This window comes from Aphelocoma coerulescens, unplaced genomic scaffold (genome assembly GCF_041296385.1).
Source record: "Aphelocoma coerulescens isolate FSJ_1873_10779 unplaced genomic scaffold, UR_Acoe_1.0 HiC_scaffold_488, whole genome shotgun sequence".
NCBI lineage: Eukaryota > Metazoa > Chordata > Aves > Passeriformes > Corvidae > Aphelocoma > Aphelocoma coerulescens.
In genome coordinates, this window is record NW_027183832.1 from 2,501 (window position 1) to 10,000 (window position 7,500).

The window sequence follows — 7,500 nt, forward strand, 5'->3', positions numbered from 1 at the left end:
AGGGCACGCGCCCTTCCGAGAGTCGGCCTCGCGTCCAAGTCACGCACGGCACGCGGGACGGGGTACTCGGCTGGGGCTGACCCGCCCCCGAGGCCGGCCCGCCCGCCGACCGGTCGCGGGCGACCGGCCGCCGGCGAGGTTGAGCCGCCGAAGGGGACTCGCCCGGAGCGAAAGCCCCCCGACACGGCCCCCCCCACCGGGCCACGCGGAAAAGCACCGGATGTGCTAGAGGAGACAGCGACCCGACGAGGTGGGCGCGGCCCGGACACCGAGGCCCCTCGGCCAGGGCGGTTCGCTCTGCAGCAGGCGGCGACGCGGCAAAAAACGAGCGCCGTGCGGTGCGCGCGCGCGGTGGGCTCTTTTCCCCCAACCGTGCCAAACAGCGGGGTTTTTCCTTTCCCCCCTTTCTCTCTGGGGTTTCCCCCCCTCGGCTCAGCTCGAGCCGCACCGCCGCCCAAGCGCTGCTCGCGGCCGGCACCCACGGGGCACAAACCCGGGCCGGGGCCAGCACACACACCTCGCATGGTTTGAAGGACACCTGAGGGCTCGCGGGGCCACGCGGCCGTCACACAGCCCGGACGGTAAAGACGCCCTCCCGGCAGCGGGAGCGGCGACACCTCACCTGCGACGGGAAGCGAATTGGAAAGGAGACCGCCCTGCCCGAGCACCGGACTCCGCCGTGGCTTCCCCATTACAGAGAGCCCCGGAAGAGCCGGCCCGCCGGGGGCCCTTTCCGACGCGACCCGAAAAGCCTCATCGATCAGCCGAGAAAAGAGGAGCGAAAGAAGGCCCCGCGGCCTCGGTCCTGGGACATCGGCAGCCCAAAGCGCGCACCACACCACGCTTCCAGGCGGGCAGCGGGCAGACGGACGCAGCAGGGCTGCTTTTCCGCGTGCGGGACACGTCCCCGAGAGGCCCTCCCCACGGCTTGGCGCCGCCGAGCCTCCCCGACGCACCCGAGCGCCACTTTGCAGCAGAGCTTTCGCATCGGTCACAGCGGAGAAAGCGCGGGGAGGTGCCGCCACCCAACCCCGGCTGCGGACAACGATTCCCTTTTATTAGCGAGACAACATCGGGACGGGACCACGGCGGGAGGAGGCCACGGCAGGCCACGCTCCCGGCCCCACGGAACCCTTCCGAGCGTGCGAGAAAGCGCCACCGACCATGCCCACGGGCCACCGGCTTTCGCCCGCCTCGCGGCGATCGGCTTTCCCTCCGGAAAAGCCAGGGGGAACGGCAAACAGCGGAGGGGAAAAAAAAAAGGCACGACAGCGCGCGTCACATAACCCCGTGCTACCCACGGGGGCCGCGGGCCTGGGGGGCGAGGCGCGCGCCTCTCACTCCCCCCCCCTTTAATCCCAACGACCTCTCAAAGAACGCCTCCTTCTCGTCTCTCTCCCTTTCGGCGTTCGTGGCCCGCGCGCCTTTGTGCCGCGCTTCTCCGTCGTGCCGCGGCGGCTTAAGGCCGCGAGAAAAAAAAAAAAAACAAACAGCGTAAGGCCGGGGCAGGCACCCCCCCAGTGCAACCGCACAAGCCGGCACACACGCCTGAAACAGCGGACCTTCTCGCAACCCAGCCCACCGGCAACCACGGCAGCCGGGACAGGCCCGACACCACGGGCCGCCCCAGCGTCGCGGCTCAGTCGATGCCGGCCGAAAACAAGGAAGGGCGAGGCGCCGCCGCCTCGCCGGCAAGCATTCTCACAGGGCTCTCTCTTGTCGGGCTTCCGGTCCGCTCTCGGCAGCCGGCCACCGCAGGCCGGCCGCCGCCCCTGAGACCTTCCCGCCCGCTACGCGGGTTCCCCAGCTTAGGGCCGAGGAAGGGGGACGACTTCAACACACAGCGGGGGGGGGGGCGAGGCGCCGCCGCCCCGCCACAACATCGGGCGACTCCCGTCACCGAGCCCCTCGGCCAACCGGGCGAGGCCGGAGGCAAGGCCGCACGCCCCACCGGAGCGTCCCCGTGGCACCGCCGACACACCAAGCACAGGTCGGGAGCCGGGAACGGGGCGCCGCCACCTCGGCCAACTGGGCCCATCCTCGGAGCTCTCAGGGAAGGGCCGGGAAAAGCCCCGTCGGGGCTCCGCGAAACAGAGCGCGCCCCGGCCGCGTCCACCCCACCGGCTGCCAGCCACCGCACCAGACTGACAGCCGAAAACCGAGCCCGCCGAGCGGGCACCGGCTTAAGGCCGGGCAGAAAAGGAACGAGGCGCCGCCGCCTCGGCCACCACCGGACTTTCCCCTGCGGCCCCCCTGCACGGAGTCGGCAGCCGCCAGGGTCGGAGGGAGGATACACTCACGGGTCTCTCGCCACCCCACCTAGGCCGACAAGCGGCTCACACAGTCTCTCTCTTTTTCGGCCTTTCCCATCAACTGGGGCTGTGAAACCAGGATAAAAGCCACGCGACTCATATCCCGCTTATTCGACACTCTTCGTTCTGGCAACCGCGCGCGCGGCCGCCGCTCTCGACCTTCGACACAGGCACCGCCAGCCTGCGGGGACACGGCCCATCACCCGCTCCCATAATACGGACAGACGAGTCCAAGGCCCCGGACGCCTCCAAGAGAACCAATCGTACTTGACCGGGGCGGTGCGCTGGCGCACGCCGCCTCCTACCATGACGCAACTGGAGGCAGCCAGAAACAGCGACCCCTTGGTGAACTTCCAGGACGGGTGGGGCAACAGGTCTACCCGGCCCCTGCCGAAATTTGCCTAAGTCCCGCCGGAGCTGGGTAGACCTGTTCGCCCCGCGACCGGGCACCACCGCGGCGCCACGCCGACGGTTTCGGGGCGCGGCCGGCGGCCGCGGCCGGGCCCGGATCCGGGTAGACCTGTCCGCCCGGAGCCTTCCCCGGGCCGGGTAGACCTGTTCACGCCGAGACCGGGCGCCGCCAGGGGAGCCACGCGGGCAGTTTCGTGGCACGGCCGGCGGCCGCGGCCGAGCCCGGATCCGGGTAGACCTGTTCGCCCTCTGGCCGGACGCTGCCGGGACAGTACGCTGACGGCTCCGGCAACCGCTGGTGGCCGCAGCCGACCCCGGAGACAAGGCATCCTCCTGCCATCCCTGAGCCGGGGGAACCCCACAGCCCCGGAACGCCCCGGAACCGTATGGCTCTAGCAGCCCTGTCCCGCCTGAGAACCCGGTTTCAAGACCAATACGTATTTTCGACAAAACTCAACCTTTAATTTTTGAACGAGTACATCTTTCTTCTGCTAGGAACAAGGAAGTTTCCTGGGGAAAAAAAAAATTCTTTGCGAATTTTACTCCGTTTTCTTGGGCGCCCACACCACAGCCGGCCACGCTCGGGAGGATCGTGTGCCCTTAGCTCGGCCAGCCCACACACATTGACGCACCAAAACGGACGCCCCTCCCCACCCCACCCCGGGCACCACGCCCAGCCCCACCAGAGCAGAGCACCTCTAGGGAGACAGCGGGGAGGGGAAGCAGGTGCATAGGAACAGGGAACGAAGCCGATGGCCGCCGGCGCGACTGGCCCCGCCCACCAGGAGGGGCCGGGGCCGAGGCCGGGGGGACCGGGCGGCCGCCTTCGGGCCGGTTCTTTCGGGGTCCGCCGAGGTCCCCGTCTCCCGCCGCCGCTTCGGGGGGCCGCGGGGGCGCCGCGCCCAGGTGCCCGAGGCCGGCAGGCAGCGGGCGAGCCCCGGCGGGACGAGCCCCGCCCGCCGGCGAGGGCCGGGCGGCGGCCGGGGCCGGGCCCGGATCCGGGTAGACCTGTCCGCCCGGAGCCGTCCCCGGGCCGGGTAGACCTGTTCACGCCGAGACCGGGCGCCGCCAGGGGAGCCACGCGGGCGGTTTCGTGGCACGGCCGGCGGCCGCGGCCGAGCCCGGATCCGGGTAGACCTGTTCGCCCTCTGGCCGGACGCTGCCGGGACAGTACGCTGACGGCTCCGGCAACCGCTGGTGGCCGCAGCCGACCCCGGAGACAAGGCATCCTCCTGCCATCCCTGAGCCGGGGGAACCCCACAGCCCCGGAACGCCCCGGAACCGTATGGCTCTAGCAGCCCTGTCCCGCCTGAGAACCCGGTTTCAAGACCAATACGTATTTTCGACAAAACTCAACCTTTAATTTTTGAACGAGTACATCTTTCTTCTGCTAGGAACAAGGAAGTTTCCTGGGGAAAAAAAAAATTCTTTGCGAATTTTACTCCGTTTTCTTGGGCGCCCACACCACAGCCGGCCACGCTCGGGAGGATCGTGTGCCCTTAGCTCGGCCAGCCCACACACATTGACGCACCAAAACGGACGCCCCTCCCCACCCCACCCCGGGCACCACGCCCAGCCCCACCAGAGCAGAGCACCTCTAGGGAGACAGCGGGGAGGGGAAGCAGGTGCATAGGAACAGGGAACGAAGCCGATGGCCGCCGGCGCGACTGGCCCCGCCCACCAGGAGGGGCCGGGGCCGAGGCCGGGGGGACCGGGCGGCCGCCTTCGGGCCGGTTCTTTCGGGGTCCGCCGAGGTCCCCGTCTCCCGCCGCCGCTTCGGGGGGCCGCGGGGGCGCCGCGCCCAGGTGCCCGAGGCCGGCAGGCAGCGGGCGAGCCCCGGCGGGACGAGCCCCGCCCGCCGGCGAGGGCCGGGCGGCGGCCGCGGCCGGGCCCGGATCCGGGTAGACCTGTCCGCCCGGAGCCGTCCCCGGGCCGGGTAGACCTGTTCACGCCGAGACCGGGCGCCGCCAGGGGAGCCACGCGGGCGGTTTCGTGGCACGGCCGGCGGCCGCGGCCGAGCCCGGATCCGGGTAGACCTGTTCGCCCTCTGGCCGGACGCTGCCGGGACAGTACGCTGACGGCTCCGGCAACCGCTGGTGGCCGCAGCCGACCCCGGAGACAAGGCATCCTCCTGCCATCCCTGAGCCGGGGGAACCCCACAGCCCCGGAACGCCCCGGAACCGTATGGCTCTAGCAGCCCTGTCCCGCCTGAGAACCCGGTTTCAAGACCAATACGTATTTTCGACAAAACTCAACCTTTAATTTTTGAACGAGTACATCTTTCTTCTGCTAGGAACAAGGAAGTTTCCTGGGGAAAAAAAAAATTCTTTGCGAATTTTACTCCGTTTTCTTGGGCGCCCACACCACAGCCGGCCACGCTCGGGAGGATCGTGTGCCCTTAGCTCGGCCAGCCCACACACATTGACGCACCAAAACGGACGCCCCTCCCCACCCCACCCCGGGCACCACGCCCAGCCCCACCAGAGCAGAGCACCTCTAGGGAGACAGCGGGGAGGGGAAGCAGGTGCATAGGAACAGGGAACGAAGCCGATGGCCGCCGGCGCGACTGGCCCCGCCCACCAGGAGGGGCCGGGGCCGAGGCCGGGGGGACCGGGCGGCCGCCTTCGGGCCGGTTCTTTCGGGGTCCGCCGAGGTCCCCGTCTCCCGCCGCCGCTTCGGGGGGCCGCGGGGGCGCCGCGCCCCGGTGCCCGAGGCCGGCAGGCAGCGGGCGAGCCCCGGCGGGACGAGCCCCGCCCGCCGGCGAGGGCCGGGGCGGGGGCCCGGGCCGGGGCCGGGGCCGGCGGCCGGGGCCGGGGCCGGGGCCGGGGCCGGCGGCCGGGGCCGGGGCCGGGGCCGGGGCCGGGCGGCCGCCTTCGGGCCGGTTCTTTCAGGGTCCGCCGAGGTCCCCGGCCCCCGCCGCCGCTCCGGCGGGCCGCGGGGGCGCCGCGCCGAGGCGCCCGATGCTGGCAGGGAGCGGGCGGCCCCCGGCCCATGTTCACACGGAGAGATAGGCAGACACAGGGACTCTCAGACCCACTCACAGCCCCGCCGCCCCCCTCTCTTTTTGCCGCGGACGGCCACAGCTGCACACTCATCGACACAGACAGACACACACAGACATAGGCACGCCTGCGCATGGACGCGCACACTTGCCGCAGATGCGCTCCGTCCCCCTCCCTCCCGTCGCCCTGTCTCTCGAGGGTTGGGGGCACTCCTGCTCTCCACCATCTGCCTCCCTGGCGCCACCCTCAGACTTTTCTCGCCCCTGCCCAGGGTCCCATCAGCCAGTTCGGACGGCGGCGACGGCAGCAGCAGGGGGGCGAGGACTTGGGTGCCGAGGCAGCCAGGGTGTTCGGCGAGCAGGCCGAGAGCCTGGTGCAGAAGTAGGGCCAGCGACAGTCTGGAGGTGGTGGCGGGATGCTTGGCACTGTCTCTTTTTGAAGAAGCATCCTGTTCAGGTCGCTCTGAGCCTCTCGGTTCGATGGCGTTCCTTCCTGCCTACCCCCAGCCCCGGTCAAGCCTGCGGCAGGACGGAAGCGAGGCGGGCGGATGAGGGAGTGAGAGATGCAGAAATCAAGGTGGGAGGTGGGGCAAGGGCACGGCAGGCTTTCGAGGGCCGGGAGCCGGGCTTAGAGAGCGGATGCTGCTGGCCGTTTTGGCACGGAGGCGGCGGGAACGCCGCCGGCTCCTAAAGAGTCCCTCCTTCCCTCTCCGGCAGTGGCATGGGGAGCGGGCTGCAGGCAGGGTGGCGACAGGGCGGGCTGGAGCTGGGGAAGCGCGCGGCAGGGGGTGACGCTGACGGCCGCTCAGGCATGGAGCCAGAAGGGACGCCGCCGTCTGGGACCGAAAGTCACTCGCCTTCACGTCCCAGCTTTCGGGGCGGGGGGGGGGGAGGGGGGGACCAGCGCGTGCGAGCTGCCGTGTGTGGCGGGTGCGTGCGGGGCTGCCAGACGTGCGGGCTGGCCGCCCAAGACGTGCTCGCGGGCCTGGACTGGGTCCCGGGGCTGCGGGTCCGATCGACGAGACCTGGTCTCCCCAGCACCAGGAGGGGAGGCCGGGTCCACCCACATTGGGGGGGTGGGGGGGAGGGGAGGTGGGCAGGGGGCAGGCCCCGAGCTCCAGGAGGAGAAATCTACAAAGGAAACAAATCTACGGGCCGCTCATGTGACTAGGGTTCCAAGCGGGGCCTGGAGAAGGAGGTCTGCCCAGAGCTACACGGCAAACCCATAGGGCCGGACGGGGGAAGCCAACAGGCGTCGCCCGGTGCTAAGCGCCCAGCCGGGCGGGGCATGGCGAAGCCAAGAGGCGTGGCCCGGCGCTAAGCGCCCGGCCGGGCGGGGCCTGGCAAAGCCAACAAGCGTCGGCCGGCGTTAAGCACCCGGCTGGGCGGAGCCGGAGAAGCCAACAGGTGTCCGCCGGCGCTAAGCGCCCAGCCGGGCGGAACCGGGCGAAGCAACCAGGTCTACCCCGGCGCTAAGCGTTAGGCCGAGCGGGGCCGGGCGAAGCCAACCAGCGTGGCCCGGCGCTGCGCGCGCCGGCCGGGCGGGGCCGGGTGAAGCCAAGGGGCGTCCCCCGGCGCTAAGCGTTAGGCCGGGCGGGGCCGGGTGAAGCCAAGGGGCGTCCCCCGGCGCTGAGCGCCCAGCCGGGCGGGGCCGGGCGAAGCAACCAGGTCTACCCCGGCGCTAAGCGTTAGGCCGGGCGGGGCCGGGCGAAGCCAACCGGCGTGGCCCGGCGCTGCGCGCCCGGCCGGGCGGGGCCGGGTGAAGCCAAGGGGCGT